The following is a 22983-nucleotide window of genomic DNA, read 5'->3' as shown; positions in this document are numbered from 1 at the left end:
TGACAACTTATGGCCAGACATGCATATTTTTAGGGCTTGTTGTACAACAAGCAAACCAAACTAAATTGCTGCTGTGTGCTCTTATATCCTGAAGGTGTGATTCAAGTTAGGAGAGTGGGAATGGCACTTTGGATGGGCACAAGAAAAAAAAAGAAAAGGTGGACGTCAGAGAGAAAGAGCTGGAATCCGCTCCCGTGTGGCGTCCCGCCCCCTCCTCTCTCCAAGAGGAAGGACAGAGAAGGAGCGAAACCACGCTTGCTCTCCCAGAACAGGACTCCGGGAATTCCGGGAGCCTTGGAGTTGTGTCGACTCGTACGCACCAAGGCAAATACTGCGCAGCTGTACAAATCCCAGCAGGACTCTGCAGGCAGGAGTATAGCAGAGAGTTGAAGAAAAGATTCAAGATAGCCGCCCGTTTACCTCGTGGAGTATTTGGCACCTGCCAGGGGGGGGGGAGCCAGAACGGCTGACGACACAGGCGGGACGGGACGCAAGCCAGAGGAGCTGCTGGCGATAAAGGTGAGACGCACCTTTACTGCCGGGCCTTTGCCCTCTTATATCAACTGGCTTGTATGTGCTGCCATGCAGAGGTTTGTCTGCAATGAGTAACTGATGGAGGAAGTTTGGTGTGTGCGCGTGTGTGTTTGTATGAGAGAGAGATAGCGAAGGTGTGTGCAGGTGAGTCCAATATCTGCATTCTATTGCTCTGACGGAATGCGTCAGCCTGTTTCAAGTTTAAAGTCACATTAAGCATCCACGCGTCGATTTACTGAGGGACAATTTTAGAGTGCTCAAATAACCAACCATGCATCATTTCAGAAAAGATTTCATGTGTTTTGAGATGCTTGTAGATCAAATGTACTGTATGCGTGGTTTGTTGTTGCTAGGCTTGCTATTTGTTTGAATTAATGAAGTTTGACAATGACTATATTTTTCTGATTATAAGCCGCTCCGGGGTTTGAGTGACGCTGAGAACAGAAGCGCTTAATTTCCCCTTGGTTGTTTGCTGCTGCTTTTCTCCAGCTCAAAATGACATCCGTCCCCTTCTCTACTTTTTTTTTTTTTTTTTTGTCTACATGAAGCAGAGCATCAGCATCTTATTCTATTCACAGGTGATGTTTTCCCCCTGTGGGAGGGTTTGCAGGTGTGCGTTCTGTCTGTCATCTCACCTATTCAGTCCTGTAATCCCGGCCGGCTCTCGCTGGTCTTGTTAACATTCCCCACCCAAAGACACTCTGACCTGCGTTGTAACCCTTCCATTATCATACCACGCAAGTTCACATTAACAACAGTGCAATTGTACATATTAAGGTCCACCCACTTGCGTAAAGCACTATTTTGGACAGAAAATCATATTCCTCATTCAGAAACAATGCTTGAGTACATACTGGTAACTTTTGTGGTGCATTGAGTAGGGGTGCGCCATCTAAAGCACCCCCACGATTCGATTAGATTACGATTCAGGGTGCTACGATTTGATTATTAAACGATATGGACTTAAGGTTGCGGTGGATGAAGTTTTGACAGTCTTTCTTCTATTGTTCGCTGGTTAGCAGCAACCACTGTCAGATTCTTCTCCGCTAATTTGGGGCGGAAACGCGAGAGGTGCTGTTACACGTTTCAGGCTAGCTTTTTATCCTGAGGAGAAAGTCTGTCGCTCAGTAATTTCCGCTGCCGCCATCATCATCATCATCTTTTACTTTCGTGTTCTTGTCATTAAGTTATTATGGAAAATAATTGTTTTTGAACATTTATGAATCGTAATTAAATCGGCAAGTGTTGCATCGCGATGACTCTAATAATCGAGGTTTTGGCACACCGCTAGCATGGAGACATCAGACATCCTCCAAGAACTGAATTGCAAAATTCTCCTATTGGGGAAGTGCAAGAAAGGAAACAAAATAGCTCACTAGAGTTGACCTGGTCTGACCTCCAATCATTGCAATCTATGTAAACAAACAAAATGGCTGATGACCTCGATAAGATAATATATGTTTTGTTGACAATTGGCGGCAGTTCTGGCTGCAAAACCTAATCTATTCTGGGCATTTATCACTTGATGCACAGATGATGTTGTGAATGGAAGTTTAAATTACAATTGGTACATTGTGATAGATGGTATCCGACTTCAAGAAAAGTTGGCGAGCGCATATTTTAGCTTTCATGTTGGAATTTTTACTGCAATATTGTCATAGAGTGATGCATGAGGTCATATCGAAACATGAAAATATGTTATAAGAACGAGATCAAAGCACAGTCCGCCATTGCTGTATGTGGCTGGAAGTGTGTGAGATTGCTGGTCAAAATAAAAGATGAGCACAATCTCTGGAGGACAGGCAGTAATTGTGCACCTGCTCACATGATGCATTGGCCCTTGTGTTCACATTGTCACTGCAAAGTAGACATTTATTTAACCCGCTGCGTGAGTTCAAGGTGCCTCTGCTGATTGGGACGAGACCGCCAAGGTAACTTTATGTTTGGGTTCATGACTGTCGGTGATCCACCACCACACCCTAGAAGCCATTAACCCTCCTCTCAACCCCTTAACTCGCGGCGAAAACCCATTAACCTTCTTTCCGAACTCTCCCCTATCAGGCATCTTACTGGCCACACACGTTTGGATGACAAAGGATTTGAATCTTTCACGCATTATTTATATATATATATATATTTATTTATATATATATATATATATATATATATAATTTTTAAATTTTTATTTTTTTATTTATATATATATTTATATATATATATAATTTTTATTTTTTTATTTATATTTTTTATATATTTATATATATATATATATATATATATATATATATAATTTTTAAATTTTTATTTTTTTATTTATATATATATTTATATATATATATATAATTTTTATTTTTTTATTTTTATTTTTTATATATTCATTTATATATATATATATATATATATATATATATATATATATATATATTTATATATATATATATATATATATTTATTTATATATATATTTATTTATTTATATATATATATGTATGTAATTTTTATTTATTTTTTATTTATAGATTTTTTTATATTTTTATATATTTATTTATATATATATATATATATATATATATATATATATATATATATATATATATATATATATATTAGTAAGTGTGGAGGAGAGAGCGAGCGAACCAAGTTCCAAGTCCCCTTTGTTTGAAATATTTAAGCGTGTCCGCCGTCTTGAAATATTGACTTTTCTTTTTCTTTTCTGTACAGCCAGAGGGGACAGATGAGAGTCGAGGTTGTTCTCTCAGTTAAACAAAAAGCAAAAGGCTGTTCGTGCATCAAACTTTAATCGGGCTTCTTTATTCATTCTCCCATCTATGCATTTTCTTAATCCTATGTATGCACTAAGCAGATTCTATCGTTGACTAAAAAACATGGCGAATGTGTTATTATTATTTTTTTATTAAGTCTTACCTTGTTCACCAAACACTGGATGAACTTTTTGTAGTTTCTTATATGGATATGTTGAATTTGGCCAGACGTACAATGGCTTTTTCTTCTCAACTGTGCCATGGCCGAATGACTTTGGGACTGCATAGACTTGTTTGATTCATTTGGTTTGCACTCAAACTCACATCTGACCAAATTAACTACAGCTTTGTACTTGGGTTTACGTTAGGTATTTAAAAAAGTTAACAGATTATTACCTGTGTCATGAAGGACGGAGTAACAGCGCTCAAAGCTGCCATTATTATTGTAAGGGTTTGCCAGTTAAGAGTTATCGACTCACAAGGAAACAAAAATAATACAGATCTACGGATAAACTCCAGACAAATTCATTTTATATTCACGTGTGAACTTGCTATGTCCGAGCATAAACGGCTGCTGTGAAAAGGGGGTCACTGTATTAACAAAGCAAGTGTTGAGCTTGGACTTTTGCACCTGCTGTACAGAAGGTGAAAATTCATCCGTTTTTAATCTTAGATAAGTTCCAGCCTGCACATGAAATATGCAAGAGTCTCGGGTAGGTTAAAGCTCGAGTGCCAGATAATGGCTGTCATATTTTAACAGTGTCATATGATATGTGTCAATAAGATACACACCTGGGATATTATGATAACAAATGAGTTGAACCTGAGGTCACAGAAAGGGACACAGAAAGCATATTTTTTTGTGTGACGGTGAAGTGTAGATAACGCTCTAATTAATAGCTTCAAGGGAAAAGTGCAAGATGTGTAAAGATGTGAAAAGACTTGAGCTTGATAAACATATTGATCTTGATCAGAAATCCATAAAAGAATGTCACGATGTCTACAGACACCCAAAACAAATATTAAACTATTTAAAATGTAATGACAAAGCTGCCCTTTTAATTTAATTTTTAATTTTAATTTTAATAGTAGTACCTGGGGATATTAATTATATATATATATATATATATATATATATATATATATATATATATATATATATTATTATCTTGTCAACAAACAGGGAAATCATTTCAACTTGCTGATTGGCCTGAGGTTAAGGTTGGACTGAAGACACGCCGGCCAATCTTTCTTCACCGTCAGCAAAGCGTTCATAGAGGAAGGATGGGTGTGTTACTCGAAGGCAGGCTACAGGGGGGATTACTTTTATGGACTTCCCCACCCAAACAAACGTTCAAGGCAACAAAGGCTATAACAGTGAAACATCGGTTTCTCGTGCTGGAAATGAGAAATATATCTCGTTGGTGGTGGGTGGTCAGGGTCAGCAAGGCCTTCAGTGACCTACATTTGCAACGGAATATCTAATGTTTGTTTCATGAAAGAATGTTAGTCTATTCCCAAGTTTATTCTCTTTATTTTGTGCACTTTTTCCAGTGCGTATGTCCAATCAGATTTCAGCCTTTATGTGTTGCCAAATAATTCTGATCTTCCTATTGGATCATCCGAATCAGTAGCGCCCTCTGATTGGTTGGAAGTTCAACTAGTGAGAGACATCTGCAGTAATCTGCACATATGAATACATTTATCAGAAAACACCCCTGGTGAGGATCATATTCAATATTTGATTTCATTTTCTGAATGTTTTTGTGACATGTGGGATATTTCCTTGCTGTTACATTATCGTGCATTTTTGTGGAGCATTGATGGATTTTTGTCATTGCGACATGATTGTGGTGGTACTGAAACGTGGATTAAATCTTTTTGGCCCAGTTGCCACTGTTGTACATAGACATCAATCGGAAAAAAAGAACAAAAACAAAACAACTTTGACACGTATCTGCTTAGAACAAGTTCAGAATTAATATTACGCGCTGGTTGTGAGTCTTTACTCATCATTAAAGCAAAGTGAATAGAGGAGATTTGGTAGAAAGAGCATGCTGGCGGAAAATACAGATTATAAACATGGCATTGTAAAAAAAAACGTTATTTGTTGATTAGCTATGCACTTTTAACAGTACACGGAAAATCCTTTAATGTTAAAAAGTCGTCATGCAGCGGAAGCAGAAAGTTGTCCTTTTTTCGAACAATAAATCCAGTATATGTTAACAAACAGGATCGGCGGTATGTGTAATTGATTAATGTACGCATTTTGTAGATAAGCTATAATTTTTTTTTACACGTTTTGCTGACTCTTTTGTATGGCTGTCACTCTCAAACACTTTTCAAATTTTTTATTCCATCGATTAATCGAACAAAAAATTTTTTTTAACAGTTGGAACTGTAAATCTATCATAATCTAACAGTTTCATACAATTGCACATACAAATATATGCTTTACAGATGAAGTGAATTGGAAAATCACTAATTTACCTAAAGTTAATGTGTACAGATGTGCTCATAAGTTTGCATATACCAGCGGTATGTAAGCTTATGAGCACAACTGTATGGTTCGAAAAAGGCGCAATGCCCATAAAATCCAAAATACTGTAACAATTGTTTTGATATTTTCAGAGGTTGCAGTGGACATGAGTCGCATTTTTGTACCATCATGCAACGTTTAGCTTTTGTGCATGTACAGTTGTGCTCTTAAGTTTACATACTCTTATAACTTAGTAACTGGGTGTCACAGAAACAGTCAATAGGCAAGTGTTTCAGTGAAAGATGGAGTTCGGTTCCAAAACAAAAATCGGGAAAAAATCTCACTTTTTTATTTATTAATGCTAAAAGTTGCACACACACCTCTCGTCTTGCCTGTTCGATTTTCATCTTAAGCATGTTCAGGTACTTCCATGCGTGTTGTTGATGCGAGCGTATGTGTGTGCGTAATAGAGAAGGGGGAGGGCGCTGTCCTGTCGTATCACCTTGAGCAGTGATGTACCGTTGAAGGTGAGGAGGAATTAGGAAGCTCTACACAGAGATGGGGAAAATAACGAGATTCTCACTCCCCCTGTCACAAAAGCACACACACACACATGCACTTAATGTTACACATAAGCAAGTACCCGTATAGTTTCAGGAACTGTCTGTTCCAGCACAAGCGTATTCACGCGCGCACGCACGCACGCACACGATGTCCCACAGGGGAGCTCCAGGGGCTTATGCAAGGGATTTTGCTGTTCTGCAGTGTGCCTGTCAGATAAGGTGGGACGCGCCTCCGCTTCCATATCCTCCTCACCCCCAACTAGCCTGTCATTCAAGTCACCTGCCATCTTTTTGCAAGCGTGACACCCCCCCCCCCACCCCGCCACACACTCACATACACACGCATACACAAAGACCCTGCTGAGTGTACAGTATCCCAAAAGACTAAGATGATTAAGAGGGGTGTATAACATGAAGCTACAGTGTACAACTTTTGGCCCTCAATCCCAATCCCGAATCCTGAATTGCACAATTTACTCATCTAAACACATGTATGTTGTACACCAGGGGTGGCCAAGTTGGGTCCTCGAGAGCCACTATCCAGCCTGTCTTCCATGTTTCTCTCCATTAACACACCTGATTCATGACCAGGATCGTTATCAGGCTTCTGCAAAGCGTGCTGATGAGCTGATCATTAGATTCAGCCGGGCTGAGGGAGGGAGACGTGGAAAACAGGCTGGATGGGGGCTCTCGAGGATCGAACTGGGCCACCCCTGTTGTACACTGTATCTATCTATCTTAAAGGTTCCACGGTCCTCTACAAACCTTCACCACTATTTACTTTGAGCAGGAAAAGACTCAAACGTTATTTAAGACGAGCTGAGCAAACACTGACAACCTGAGATAACGAATGTTTTGAGAGGATGATTGACAAGTGTTATATTTTCATTTAATCTGACGAGATATTGTGGAATTATGTCCTTTAACCTTGTTAGCGGTTCTTATCTTTACAACCTGTGAAGAGCATAAACAGAGTTCATGACTCATAACTATCCATGGGCCCCATTATTAAGATAAACACACACGTATGAGGTCAGAAATTGGCCTACTTGTCAGGTCGCTCAAAGGTTTCAAAACTTTAAAGGGATACTTGACTCATTGAGCCATTAAGTTAATAATTTGTCAAGATTTGAATTGATAACTTCATTGTTTTTCATGTACAATTAATACCTTTAAAAACACATTCTCCACTTGCTGTTAATTGAAGATGACATCACCTGAGCTGAGGAATTAGGTAACGACCAATCATGACTCACCTGTTTTCTGGGTTTGGTCAGCAAACTGAGCCATGATTGGTCGTTACCTACTTCCTCAGCTCAGGTGATGTCATCTTCAGTCGACACTGATAGCAAGTGGATTATTTTTTTTTTTTTTAAGCAACACTTAGGAACTTTCAGTTTACGTTGGTTATGGCGGCACCATATGGACAAAAGCGTTATTGTTATGTCTGAAGGAAGACCACATTTCCCATGAGGACAAGCGCACTGTGATTTTTTAATTTTTTTTTTAGCTCACGCCAGTGAGTGAATTCCGGGCCAATGTTGGTAACAACCAATCATGACTCACCTGTTTTCTGGGTTTGGTCAGCAAATTGAGTCATGATTGGTCGTTACCAGTTTCTTCAGCACAGGTGATGTCATCTTCAGTGGACAGCAAGTTTTTAAAGGTATTAATTGTACATAAAAAAAGATGAAGTTATCTCATTAATTATAGACAAAATATGATCTTGTTACTGTTGATAATGACTCAATGAGTCAAGTATCCCTTTAAATGTACATGAATGCGAACGAGTGCAAAAAGACAGATTTACATTTTTGATGCTAAATCGGACAAACAGCAATCCCCACCGGCTCGCCTCTCTTTTATAACATTTGGGACTGACAGATGGAAAAACGAATGAAAAACACTTGGATTGCTCTTGGAATGATGACGGAATATCAATAATGTTTCATTTTGATGGCTCCCGATGGTGATTTGTGCATTACTGAAGTCTGCCCAGCGTCCTGCCACTTTCTCTCCGACCGAAACAACAACAATTAGCTTGACACTTGAACTATCTGCTGAGCAAAAAGTCATTTGAGACGTTTGTTCGTCAGGTAGCTCGCTCATCATGTCAAATTTTCAATGAGTTTTCTGCCTCGTGAGCGTGAGCTGTGGCTGACAGCAGCTTCTCTGTGACTGTGCTCATTATTTTTTACTGGTCTCCCGGGGTTCAATCAAAAGTTAAAAAAGTGCATCAGCGACTGCAGCTCTCGTTTCCCACAAGCGAGAAGCATTACAAAAAAAAAGTATAGGCTGCGGTATAGGGGTGTGAATTGGCTAGTACCTGGCGATTTGATTTGTATCACGATTCGTAGGTCGCGATTCGATTTAATGGCGATTAATCCTGATACGAATCTATAAATTGATTGTTGCGATTTTTTTTCAAATTTAGAAAATACTCATCAGTAAACTTGTACATGTACACTGTAAGATTTGTATGAAAATGTATTTATTTATCAGAAAATTCAGGCTTATAACTGAGCCACTGCATTTAACAAACAGGTTGCAGCCGGTTTCATGTTTGAACAGCACTGAAATAAAATATTAAGGCTTAATGTTCCATTAATATAACATTCTTCCATGCTTAACTCATTCACTGCCATTGACGGCTATAAACGTCAAAAATTCATTTGAACTATTTCTATTAGTTTAACATATTTTTTTCCAATTTTGCTAACAAGAGTATGAAAACCTAGACATTATTTATTAATTTTTTTAATTATTTTTTTTAAATAAAATAATATTACAAATTAGGGGCGTCAGGCGATTACAATTTGTAATTGTAATTAATCACATAACTTCAATAGTTAACTCACAATTAATCACAGATTTTATATCTGTTCTAAATGTACAATAATTTTCTTCTAGGTTTTCATACTCTTGTTAACAAAAGTGAAAAAAAAAAAAAGAGTTAAACTAATAGAAATAGTTCAAATGAATTTTTTACGTCTATAGCCGTCAATGGCAGGGAATGAGTTAATGTGTGAATCCTAACCCTAAGTAAGACGTTTTGTTGAATATTCCCATAAAAAATTTATGTTTAAAAATCGATTCGGCCGCATATCGAATCGATTAGATTTTTTCTAACACCCCAACTACGGTCAAAACTCCTGAAATAAGATCGCTATGAACGGCCGTATTTTCCACAATATAGCGGGTCATTCTGCGAAAGACAAGTAGTTAGTTTCCAGAAAACTCAGTGATGTAGGCTGTAGCATCATATATTTAGTTAGTATTCTGTGCCTAATCGGTTTCTGCCAGAACTTTATTACGTCATTTACCCTCTGATTCTGTAAAAACAAGTAGAAAAAAGTGCAACTTTTGATGAGATGGCCCATCTGCAGGTAGACCGCATTACACTAACCAGAATTATGCTGAAATGATCCAATTCAACACATTTGCTTAAAATGTTTTCTTGCCCTTTGCCTTGCAGTGACTGAGAGCACTATCGTTACCAGCAGCACCCCCACCCCCCACCCGCCCCCCAGCCTTCGCTTCCCTGCTACTGAGCCTCTTGGCAGCTCTACCAGGCAGGCTAATTGACTCAGGGGTCCCAGGAGGGGGTGGGATCATGCCACATTTCCAATTTGGCTTCCCCTCCTTTGAATAAAAGCTACATCCATCCTTCTTTTCAACCCCCCTCTCATTAAAATCACAGTTTCCCACCATTTAATCCACCCAGTTTCCAAAAAAACACACACATTTAGATTACAATATGTTGCAAATGACTCGTGTTAAAATGTGTCGCTTTCGAGGTATTGTGCTTTTCATTGTTTTCAGTTGGCAATATTCTCACTCAAATATGGACTTGAAATGAGAGACACACATAAAGTGAATCCTTTGGGGTTCACCTTCAGAGAGCATCCTCCTCCACAAACTGCACTTTGGGATGGGGATGGGCGTGCCTCCCTCCGACTTGTGTGTGTGTGCGTGTGTGTGTGTGTGTATTTTCGTCTCGCACGCACAAGCAATGTTTTGTCCCATGAACGACTAGCATACAGACAAAGAACAATGACAGTCTGTAATTAATGCTATATCAAAATTGTGAGCGGCTGCATATGCTCTAGTAATGGTAGAGGATTTTGGCTATTGTTCAACACACAGACACACACACCCTCCACCCCCCCCCCCCCCCCCCACACACACACACGCACGCACGTACGCACGCACGGTGCAAGACAACCTCGGGGCTTTAGTTCCAGGGCAGGAAGCATGTGAGGTAAGGGTACGAATGAGCAGCAGCTTTAGCGAGCATTAGCAAGATGACATTTTCAGATGCACAGATAAAGAATTTGGGTCGTCGGCTCGGACGGGGCTTGTGGAAAAGACATTTGACACGTGGCGGACTTGCTACTCACGATACAATGTGTTTGCGAGCACTTGGGGTTCGGGCTTGCGGAAAGAGGGGGCGGGGCGGGGTTTCTTTATAGCTTTTCAACTTGAAATGCACACTATCAAATAATCCAGGCAAGTGTTCAGTCATTCGGGTGTACGTCAAACTAGTTGCTGTGTTTTGCTGCTGAATACACAACCAGAGTATATTGATTGGCCTATGACGCAGCCAAGTCAAGAAATACTATATCTGCCAAATGCATTTTTTTGAAAGACTTGATTTCAATTAAGAATTACAATATGGCGAAAAAGTAGTTTGCTGGCAAGGTTACAATGTTAGTAATGTTTTTAACATTTGAATCGCACGGTCAACAGAATGGAAGGCATGACGTAAGCAAACGCAAGCTTTGTATTTACTCGTACAGTGTGGATTCATTTTACATTGGAATCAGAACCAAAACGGCAACTTGACCTTTTGTTCCAAATTGGTGAGACATAAAGTAGGCTAAATCTATCATGCATTGGTGGCCCGGTGGATGGTGTCTGGTCGGTGCTGGATTTCACTTTCCTTTCTTTTCTTTGGTCCTTCCTCGGGTCTCCTGACGGCGGTGTTCGGTTTAGGTGAACGGTATGGGATTTTTTAATAGGTTTTTGGTGAACTAACGAATACACACACACTCGCACATACACATACTCACCCACATACAAAATAATAATAATAATAAAAAAAAAAAAGAGAGCAATGTTGATGACATTACAGAATGAAAAATACTGAGCTCTTCAAAAAAAGAAAAAAAATGATTTTTTTTTTTTTTTTATCTATTCATACATTCTCTGTATATCGGTGTACCGTTTATCCTCAACAGGGTCTCAGTCCTGGTGGTGATCTGTCCAACCTGGTCTACCGGTATATATTTTTTGTCCACAGCTGATTTCAATCTATAGCTTAAGAACCTTTTAAAGTCTTTACATGTTGAGCTACAATTGACCCAAACCAGATCTTGCCACCACAGAAGAAAAACTTTAAGTAATAAATTCCAACATCGTCATAAACTAACAGCGTATTTATACATAAGATGAATCCAAACTTCAACAGGGCTATTGATAATCGTGTTAATTTCCTTCCCAACTTTTACGGCAAGCCTTTCCTTCCTCAGCGATTGCACCCTGATGGCCTGTAGAATGAAGTCAGCGAACGTCACAAAGGAGCGTTGACAGAAAAGATGCACAAAGACACGGAAATGTGTTTTTAATTGCCAAATGTGTGTCGAGATGGCAGACTTTCATGTGACCACTGACTATGAAGCGGAAAAGAGAATTGGCTCTTGTCTCATGTGGGTGAGGGGCCTTCAAACAGCCGCCATATACCCCATATGTTTATGTACCATCCATCATTGCATTTAACATCCGGCATATTTCTCCAAGGGAGAACAAAGTGAAATCATGCTTCTTATCTCCAACTGTAATATGATTCGGTGCAGGGAACACTCTTAATTCTATTAAATCATGGACATCTAATGTGTTCCATGGTCCAACTGTCTCCATCATAAAACCTTATAAATTGAACATTATGAACAGCCAAACTGTGCACATGGGTGGAGTTGTATTTTCCTAGATGAGCGTAGGTGGAAGTGTGCGCCGTTGTAGGAGGGAACACAGTCGATCAGCCAATACCACGCCATTGTTATATTTATGAATGAAAAATGGTGGCATCCACCACACATGTCCGCGGAGCTCAGAATCTGTCTGTGGCGGTGTTCGGTTTAGGTGAACAAGGACAAGGATTTTTTAATAGGTTTTTGGTGAACTAACGAATACACACACACTCGCACGCACGCACACACGCACATACACATTCTCACCCACATACAAAAAAAAAAAAAAGAGAGCAATGATGATGACATTACCGAATGAACAATACTGAGCTCTTAAAAAAAAAAATAAAATCTGTCTGCCTGTGCCTCGATCATCCATCCATCCAGCTTCAGCAGGGAAGCCCAGACTTCCCTTTCCCCAGCCACTTCAAGCAGCTCCTCCGACGGAATCCCAAGGCGTTCCCTGGCCAGCCGAGAGGCATAGTCTCTCCAGCGTGTCCTGGGTCGTCCCCGGGGCCTCTCCGGGGAGGCGTCCAGGAAGCATCCGAACCAGATGCCCGAGCCACCTCAACTGGTTTCTCTCAACGCGGAGGAGTAGCGGCTCGACACTGAGTCCCTCCCGGATGACCGAGCTTCTCACCCTATCTCTAAGAGAGAGCCCGGACACCCTAATGAGGAAACTAATTTCCTCGATCAAAACCACCAAAATCACATCCCCAACAACGTAATCATACTGTCTCGTACCATTGACATAATACTGCACAGATGGCGAAATTGCCACTTGTCACTGAAATCTTTCATTAGAATGTCACACACCAGAGCACTTAAACCACACTTTGAGATTTTAGGGTTCCTTGTTAATATGTTCGTGGCCATCATGTCACACATGGTGCTTTGCAGAGGTTTAACAGCGGGACTGCAACTCTGGGATCATGTCATCCTGAGAGTGGGGATAGCAAGTAGGGTGTTGAATGCTCGTGTAAACAAGATCCCTCTTGAAGTCCGCCAAGCATAGAGCTAACAACCTTCCCAATTGTCATCTCATTTGTACTTTATTCTATGCGCTGACTCTCCTCTCACATTAGGACCTGAGCAAGTACCTAAGTACACTAGGCTAGTGTTCCATAACAATGATGTAACACACTATTTTGAACACACAGTAAGTATATCTATCTATCTATCTATCTATCTATCTATCTATCTATCTATCTATCTATCTATCTATCTATCTATCTATCTATCTATCTATCTATCTATCTATCTATCTATCTATCTATCTATCTATCTATCTATCTATCTATCTATCTATCTATCTATCTATCTATCTATCTATTTCATTCATTTTTAAAAGAAAACATATACTATAAGATATAATATTCAAAGTAAAGCAAAATAAATGAAGGGGGACAGAAAGAAGTGAAACTTGTTTTGTCTGCGTGTGAGTGTGTGCGTATTAGTTCACCAAAAAAATATTAAAAAATCCCATACCGTTCACCTAAACCGAACACCGCCATCAGGAGACCCGAGGAAGGACCAAAGAAAAGAAAGGAAAGTGAAATCCAGCACCGACCAGACACCACCCACCGGGCCACCAACCAGAGTCCTTCACCAACCCTAGAAACATCAAAATTCCAACAAATCAGGGAGACCTCAAGAGACCAAAGGAGAGACTGAGGAAAGGAAGGAAGGACAGACGAAGCGTGAGATCCACAGACATCAGCCTCCACCGATTCAACGACCTGAGGAAGAAGCAGATTGTGTCTGAGTTTCGATATATGCTGGTGTGGTGGATATGACATGCATGGGGAGCCGTCAACCCCTGCCAGGACAGAGCAAGCGCAACACCTCAGGGCCTCCCAGGCCGTGGCAGCGCCAAAGGACGACCCCCGGGCCCCGCCTGGGCCACCAGCCGGAGAGCAAACCCAGGAGCAGGAGCGCCCCCCACCCCAACATGGCCCGCGCCCCCAACCCAACGCAGCAGGACGGGGCACTGCAGGCCTGCCAGGCACCCCACCGGTCCACAGCCCCCGCCCCCCATCCACCCCTGCCACCCACCCCAACCCAGCCCCAGCCACCCCCAGGTCCCAAACCCCCAAACCCCCAGACACAAACAAAGTAGTGTCATCTGCAAACAAAATACATTTTAACTATTTCGAAATGGTTGTAATATCATTCACATAAAGAAGAAAAAGTACTGGCCCCAGAATTGACCCTGGGGCACCCCACATTTTACATAACTGTATGTTCACAGTTGTAAATATTGACCAGGATCAACATTGATGATCATCTGCCTGAATATTTACTGAGCAACTCAGGAAGGAAAAATCACCCTTAATACAGTCCACACTACAAGATCATCACTTAAAACAATCTTTTAGAGACATACAACAATCGCGTCTTTGAGCATTGACCATCCAAAGCTCACATTTGGCCCGATTCGGGGTCAAATGTGAGATCTCGAACACGTTGCATAAGCCAAGGACACCGAGAGGACACAAGTGAGGAGTGAATTCTTCCGTTAGTTTTAGTTACTGGCCTCTCCGCCTCCACTCTGCTTTTCCTCTCCTCCTGACATGAAATAGTCATTAGGTGTGGTGGTAATCCAGCGCAGACGTCTTTCCACATTAACTAATGTACAATCTGAAATGTCAGGACTTTGTGCAAGTGGCCAGCGTGTTCATATACTGCAGTGTACAGCACCATGGATGTGCGTCAGTGTCCCTAAGTATGCAGCTGTGTCCGGATTCCAGCTTGTATTTGTGTTTCCAACGTCAGACCGTTCGCACGACAAGGTTTCCCGTTCTAAACTCGACAGGTGCTAAATAATAAAAGCATAGAGAACAAGCAAGAGGGGAGAGAGAAAAAGAAAAGCGCACGAGGACAAGACCGAGGAAGGCAAGAAGTGCGGGGACAAGGAAGACAGAATCAAGTGAGTCAGCCAGTGGAAGGAAATGTTTGACCTTAAATCCGAACCAAAACCAAAACGTGATGCTTGGTCTGAGCAGCTGATGGAAAGCAGGGCAAAATAGTCACACAACACTTTTAATTACTGTCTGCAGACGGAAGGCGGATTCGTGCTGTGTGATGAGCTTTAAGGCAAAGTGATTCTGAATTTGTCTTGTGTTCGAATGAAACAAATAATCTCTTTTGAAATTCACAGTTTTATCACAAAGCATGACAGACAGACTGGAGGGTATGGAATAAAAATGAAACCAGGCAAACAACACGTGAGAAATATCACAAGACAGTACTTGATGTTTGTCATGTGTGACCGAGTCCTTCTTGTGTCTGCATTTATTGATGCCTATAGTCGTCACTGTATAAAACATCTTCGGGGTCTTGTGAGGTATGATTATAATAATATATAATATAATAATATTATAATTTACGGGACAGCTTGCAGCGATTTTGAATGCGACATTAACCATAATTTGAGTTTGTAGTCATAGTAACTCAAACTGTGACTTTCTCAGTAAGCGATAAGAAATGATAATTCATGCTCAAAGCACACACATCCTGCCACAGATGGAAATCTTGGCAGATTTATTCATTTATTTATTTTACCCTTAGAGCAGCAAACTGTATTTGATCCATTCGTTAGGGAGGTTAGGGTTACCTTACATTTTTATACCTCCAAAGGTGCCATTGGATGACAGTCCGCCGGCACGTTTGGCGTCTGCCTAATTGCTCCAACGTTAGGCTATGACATAGCGCTCGTTGCGGACTTGCAACTGTCGATCTTGGCGCTGCTTGCTCAGGCTTTACTGTTGCTCTTAAGAAGTTTTGCCTTTTCGCAGTGTATCAGCCATCATCTTTTAAGATCGGCAATTGCTTCTCCAAGTTGGACTCAATTATTTGTCCGCACAATTTCATGGGCACTCCAACTCCTTTTACTGTTTTTTACAGTGCCTCCATAGTGTCTTATGCAGACCTCCAGTGTTGTTTCGTTTTCATATAACAAAACGTTATTTTACTCTTTCGTTTCTCTGCCAGAGCATCCCGCCCGTCCGTCTCTGGGAGTTATGCTTGCTGTGACAGAGCGATTGCAGCCGCTTTGCTTGGCTATCAATTGGTTCTCTGGCGAACCATCAGCTTCCAGTCATCAGTGCAAATCAATCAATATGTGCCGAATAAAAGGCCTGCACTGTTACTAACAAGGCACATGCTCTGAATGACATGTTTATAACTAACAGACTTCCATTTCGTGACCAAGTCTTGGCAACGCCATTTGAAATTTACACACTTAGAACTCCCCCAGACTGAGCATCTTTGGGAAGGTAATGCCTGAGAAGTCGCGATGGTAGCCTGGCTGTGGTCTTGAAGAACCGTTTCTCTTTGCCAGTTGGTGAGCACGTATGCTTTCTTCTCCTTTAAGCTTCAACTCGTCAAATTGGCCTGTATGAAGCCATTTCCTTGGGTCTTCATCTATTTTCCTCCTGGACGTGGGCTTGCTTTCATCTGAAATGACGGAGTTCCTTCATAAAACTGGTCACAGTTTTAATAGCTGGGATTTTTACCATTGACATAGATGATGCCTCTACTGTTCTGCCGAAGACTACCAAACATAACGGAATCTTTTGATTCTTAACAGGATGTGCTGACACTCACAGAGCTAGCCATACATTGGATTTTTGTTTTCCCCCTGTGACATGATATTACTCACTCACTGTGAAGACCTGCTCATCAGTGACTATAAATGTGTCTTCTTCACTTTCCCTCCCCGTACAGATTCCCCCGTCATCTTTCGTCCTTCCCACCCATAGAAACCCGGGGCTGACCTTTGAGTAATGCCTCTCCTTTGACACTCATATAAAACATCTGTCCAATTCATATTTTTTTCCACCCACACAACCTCAGTAAATTATCTTTCAGTAGTCCCCGCTCAGGAAATGGAGATGCTCATTCATGCCTTTGTTTCTTTCCGCTTGGACTAACTCAATGCTGTTTTCTCCTCCTTCACCAAAGCCGCGCTGGGTCGCCCGCAAGGCATCGAGTATGCGGCCAACATTAAACTACCAACAGCCCGTGATTCTGCCGTCAAAATATCATTTGTTTCTCAAACCAGACCGTAACTAACGGCCCAACTCATTGGTAAACTCATTTGAAGTGCATTGGATGTTTTTCATTTGTGTCAGTGACAAGGCTTTCATTTACATATAACACATATAAGATGAAAGCGCTCCACTCGAGATTATAACTGATCTTATAATGACAGTGTGTCTACACAAAGGATTAGTTATCAGCCAGTGTGGCGTTTCATTGATTTAAATCAGATCAGAGACAGCTGAACGCAGAGGCTTGTCTGTAACTCTATACACGTGCATAAAACACCCACACACACACGCATATACGCGCACCCCCCCCCACACACACACACCTGGACACAGGGAATCCTGCCCCAAGGGCATCTTTGAGCAGGGCAGCTAGGAAAGAGAAAAATAGACCAAACTGAGCGCTGAATGTCATAAAAGAAACGTTGCCGTTTCCTCACTGCTGCGCTAATTAATGCTAAGTGACTGATCAGAAGCAGCTGAGCTTCGCTGGCTCCGTGACCACATCAAAGATATCCATTCAATTCATTAACGTAACTCATGAGAAGGCATTGTTATTTTCTTCCCTGTAAGTCTTCCTCTTTCGATTTGAAATGTAATAGTGAGCGATTGAACTAAATGCTAACCAACTACCTCTAGTTTTAATATCATGTTTCAGTCAAAAATAAACATTGTCTGATCATTTTAGTGTTGTTTGTACCTGAAATGGGAAATCCAGGTCTAGAAAGTAAAAACCCTGCCACAGTTTGGCTTTAGCTACAGGTGCTTTTAGAAGCATCTGTGGCTAAAGCCAAACTTTACTTTCTTGACCTGGTTTTCAAATCTCTGGTTTGTAAACACACTGCACATACTGTATATATGACTTTGGAGGAATTTTAGCATCAGCGTTTGCACATTGTGACATTGTAGGCCTCTAAAACTGGCAATCCGGTGTCACCATGGCAACTAGAAATTCCTCTTCTTACAAGTCAGTGTCCCATCCAAATGTTTTGAAGTAATAACTAACTTCATCTGGTTAACTGTCTAAACAATTTTGAGACGATTGAGATGAATTGGTTGTAATTATTAAATGGTAAATAGGCCTATCACATATTAGCGAAAGTTGAAACGGAACACTTCAATGATATTTTGTTTGCTTTATTTGAAATCCCTTGCGGTGATATAAAGAGGCAGTGTTAAAACTGCCATTGTCCAAATACTTCTGGGAGTAAATTCCTCTTGCCTATTAATAGCCACATAAATCAATTTGACAATACGTGGAGAATTTTTTAACATTTTATTAATCAACATAATGCTCTAAGTGCTTGTAAAGACAGCGAGCCTATGAGGGCGAGAGTCAGGAGAGCATTTTGAAGAGTGAAGACAATGACTGGTACGAGTGTGTATGCATCTATCTGCATGTGTGTGCGTATGCGTGTGTGTGTGTGTGTGTTTGTGTATGAATGTGTGGGTTAATGGGGATCCATGAACAACTGAGGAGTCCGAGTGTTAGACAATTACAAGAATTCCCCTCAACATTCTTTCTGACATGAGAATCTCTCTCTCTCTCTCTCTTGCACACACACACGCATACACTCATCTGCTCAGCTGTCAAATACCCTCTCCTCATCCTTCTTCCCTTCTTCAGAGTCCACACCACTCCAATCAAATTGCCAGGGTCTGTCACATGACCCGAGGTAACCATCTCATCTTCTTTTGCTGAGCCAATTTCACTTAGCATCTCTGCAAGGGAGACAAGATTGGACGTTCAGTATCCACTAATTCATCCCGTACATGTGTGCGTTCGTGTTTGTCTGCGCACGGCAGTGTTTGAATCCTCTCTGGTTTGACAACACCGCACACAAAGTGATGGGTATTAGTTCTGTTCTGTTCTGTCCTTAGTCAGATACGAGAGGCTCCACCTCCCCCTGACCTTCAACAGGGTAGGTGGCTTAGGAAGTGGAGAGTTAGCAAGATAACACAAATGGCTCGCTTTCTTGTCCAGCGCAAGTCGAGTGCAAAGCGCAGTCTAAGTGTGCGCACGTGTGACGTTTCTTTATTTTGATAATAATAATAATAACAATAATTTTTGATTATTGTATTAATGAAATGCCATTAAATTTGATCGATGGTAGCGTTACTTTTCATGACAAAATTACATCATTTGTCTAATTAGGGCTGCACACTTCTAAACTTCCAGTCCATTTGGTCAATTTAGTCTTTATACATTTTTTGTTTCATTTCATTGTGCTGTTGACAAATATTTCAGCCATATTTAAAGTCTGGGCTCTTTGAGTGTTCCTTATTTTCTCGCAAGACTTCAGGCATGTTGACACTTTGGGAAATGAAGTGAGCTGTGGATAAGGGGATTTGTCACAAATCCCATCTGTCATCTTCCTAAATGGTCTCATATCTCAGCTTGCATGGTTGGATTATAGTTCTATATTCAGAAGATGATAAGTACATTACAGCGGGTCGGAACCATGTACAGATATCATTTTTACTTCTTACATTAGAAGAAGAAGGAATTGCATTGTGTTTAAGGCATTTTTGAGAAAGTTTGTCCTATCGCCCAAAAGTCACACAAATAAATGGAAGTTTACTTATCATTACACTAAATCTCATGTAATTTTAGTTACCAAAAAGATGCATCCCATAAATGTGTTTAGCTTGGTTTGTGTTTTTGTTTTGTGTGCAGGCACTACCGAAATGGGAATAGAAAAGAGGACAAGTGTAATGATACTTGATGTGATGATGATTGAACTGGAAATTGTGCTTATTGCAGCAAAGGGGTGAAACTGAGACAAACATTTACGCCCTGGCTCCTCAGTACAATGGTTAAAGCAACAGATAGACCACATCAATAAAATGAGAAGAATAGAATCCACACCGGCCATCAGAGTTGGCAAATCCAGGTCCGGAAAGTAAAAACCCTGCCACAGATTAGCTTTAGCCACAGGTGCTTCGACTCAACTGGCAGATGAACAAAATCGTCTCCACGTGATGGTTTGAATTAGTTGATTGTTGACTGTCTTTATATGTGCCCTGTAACTGACTGCCGACCCATCCATCCATCCATCCTTCCATCCATCCATCCATCATCCATCCATCCTTCCATCCATCCATCCATCCATCCATCCATCCATCCATCCATCCATCCATCCATCCATCCATCCATCCATCCATCCATCCATCCATCCATCCATCCATCCATCCATCCATATCATGTTTTAGATTCACAGGTCAACTGACTTTGACTTTGGGCGACAGAGGCGGTGCACTGAGAACTGGTCGCCAGCCAATAAAATCGCAGGGCAAGTTTAAGGGTAATAATTTGAATCTAAAATAGTTTGAGTTATTTCAGCGTAGTTGATTATCAGAACATCTTAGGCACACACATCTGAATCCGTCATCAAAAAGATATGGTGGACAATTGTATGCTTTCAGCAGAAGACAGTTTGGGGGAAGAAGGCCCTCGTTCAGGTTCCAACATCTGACTTCACAAATATTCACTCAGACACTCTGAAAAATCTCGTAGAAAGTCTGCTCAGAATTTTTTTTACTATGACTCACAATGTATAATGGCACTGTGTGCAGTAATAGCCCAAATAGGATAAACACTCATTCATGGCAAATATCAAACCAATTCTTGGCATGGGTGTGACCACTGTGGATCGGATCAGACAGGGCTCGCAAAGTCTTTCCGACAATGTGACACTTGCGGCCACGCTAACAACCACTGACCTTCTGTTCGCCTACAAAGACTTGCATTTATTTTTAGCATTCCACTCCGTTGCTGCGGGGACAGTTGGGCGACTGTGACCTGTGCCATTTGCTTTCAATGAGAAATTGTGATCGTGTTTACAGTAAACGCGAGAACAAATGGAAATATTTACAACACACACACACACACACATATATATATATATAAATATATATATATATATGAATGGTGTTATGTTGCGGCCAACGTGAGCTGGTAGAAATGGCTTACAATAATGAAAGAAGAAACGGGGGAACAAAATGCAAACAAACTGATGAGACAATGAGGCACACCTGGACATGCCACAAGTAGTGAAAGGCAGCTGATTGGTTGACACAAAGAGCGAGGCTGATGAGAACAGGTGGAAATGAAAACCTGATGATCAGTGAGGACATGTAGAAAAAGACTGTAAATGGAACAAAACCAAATCGAATCAAAATAATGCAAAAATCCGCAAAACATGGGTCATGACCGTTATTATTATTATTATTATTATTATTATTACAAAGTAGTAGTGTCTGGTGTTCTAGTATTTTGCTTTTCTCTAATTTACCTAATTCCACAATCAGTTCACTTTGCCACCATCAAAGAACCAATTAGCAAGAAGCACTCAGTGTATCATGTCCAATTAGTGGCTGTGTGCAGGCTAGACTCATTAAATGTGGTAATTATCTAGACAGGATGAATGGTCATCTCTCTATGTGCATGTTATAGCGTTAATATAATTAATTATGTGGACTAGATGATGGGCCCCAGGATGTTAAACGGGTTCGATTGGTACAGGACCTTTTTACCCTCAAGCTGCTGTTTCTGTCTTTAATATAAAAGTAATGTGGGATTTGTGAACATGTAAAGAGTTGAATAGAATTTCTGCTTGCTTCTTTATAAATCGTTGTTCAGGGATTACATTACAAAATACCTTCACTTATTGTTAGTCATTAAACAGCGATAACAGTCGACATTTTTTGTAAATGTGTTGCTGCTCGAAAAGCCAACAGGCTAAACCGGGGTAGGCAAACTCGGTCCTCAAGGGCCGGAGTCCTGCAGGTTTTGGAGGTTTCCCTCGTCCAACACAAGCTGATTCCAATCAACAGGATTGTTATCAGGCTCATGCAGAGCTTGCTGATGAGCTGATAATATATCAGCTGTGTCGGAGAAGGGAAACATCCATTACCTGCAGGACTCCGGCCCTCGAGGACCGAGGTTGCCCACCCCTGGCCGCTAAACTCAACTTTGTCTGATATTATTTTTAAGGTACAGTATTTAGAAAAGCATATTGTCTTGTTTCGAAAAATTGCGATCCATATAAATGTGGTATGTATTGATCTAAATAGGAAATGCAAATTTGATTTGATTTGAATTGATTTGCGTACAGACTTATCAGGCCAATTATTCTTGACCTTCTGCCGTCCACCATGCAGGAAATAAGGACGTTGCTAACATTAGGCCCGTTGTTGTCATTTTTACCAGTCTCTATTTTAGAAAAAAATAATCTAAATGGCGCAGAAAAGTTGCTAAATATAGCTAAAATGTTGCTAAGTTGGCAACACTTCAGATCCAAGTTTTAGTGCTTGCTTGCTACCTTACCTTACCTAGCACAACTTTCAAAATAAAAGCACAACATATTTTACATTTTGCTTTGACTTTACGGGCACTTAATGGGCCGGTTAGAGACTTCGGACGGGTTCAACGTGGGGCACACTTTGCCCAGGTCTGATGTAATACATACGTATATAGGACTTATGTGTGGAAAATGCTCAGATTTTCTTTCAAATTGGTGGGTGGGGTTTATATACTGGACCATGATGCTCAATAGATCAAATATACAGTACTTGAACAGGGAGCTTTTGTTTTACGTCTCCTCCAAATGGTATCATGGCCCT

General features: G+C 40.7%; 1 protein-coding gene across 1 annotated transcript in view; it reads left to right on the top strand.

The window, feature by feature from the left end:
• The first annotated feature begins 245 nt into the window (after positions 1 to 245).
• The window catches only part of sema3b (sema domain, immunoglobulin domain (Ig), short basic domain, secreted, (semaphorin) 3B), a 68127-nt gene continuing 45389 nt past the window's right edge, over positions 246 to 22983 (top strand). The window contains exon 1 of the mRNA XM_086068034.1: positions 246 to 519. The gene's annotated coding sequence lies outside the window, so the exon portion shown is untranslated. The remainder of the gene's footprint in view (positions 520 to 22983) is intronic.

This window comes from Leptonotus elevatus, chromosome 2 (assembly GCF_054856555.1).
Source record: "Leptonotus elevatus isolate MCC_2025b chromosome 2, RoL_Lele_1.0, whole genome shotgun sequence".
Lineage (NCBI taxonomy): Eukaryota > Metazoa > Chordata > Actinopteri > Syngnathiformes > Syngnathidae > Leptonotus > Leptonotus elevatus.
Note: the sequence above shows the minus strand (reverse complement) of the source record. Positions and strands in the feature narration are given on the sequence as shown.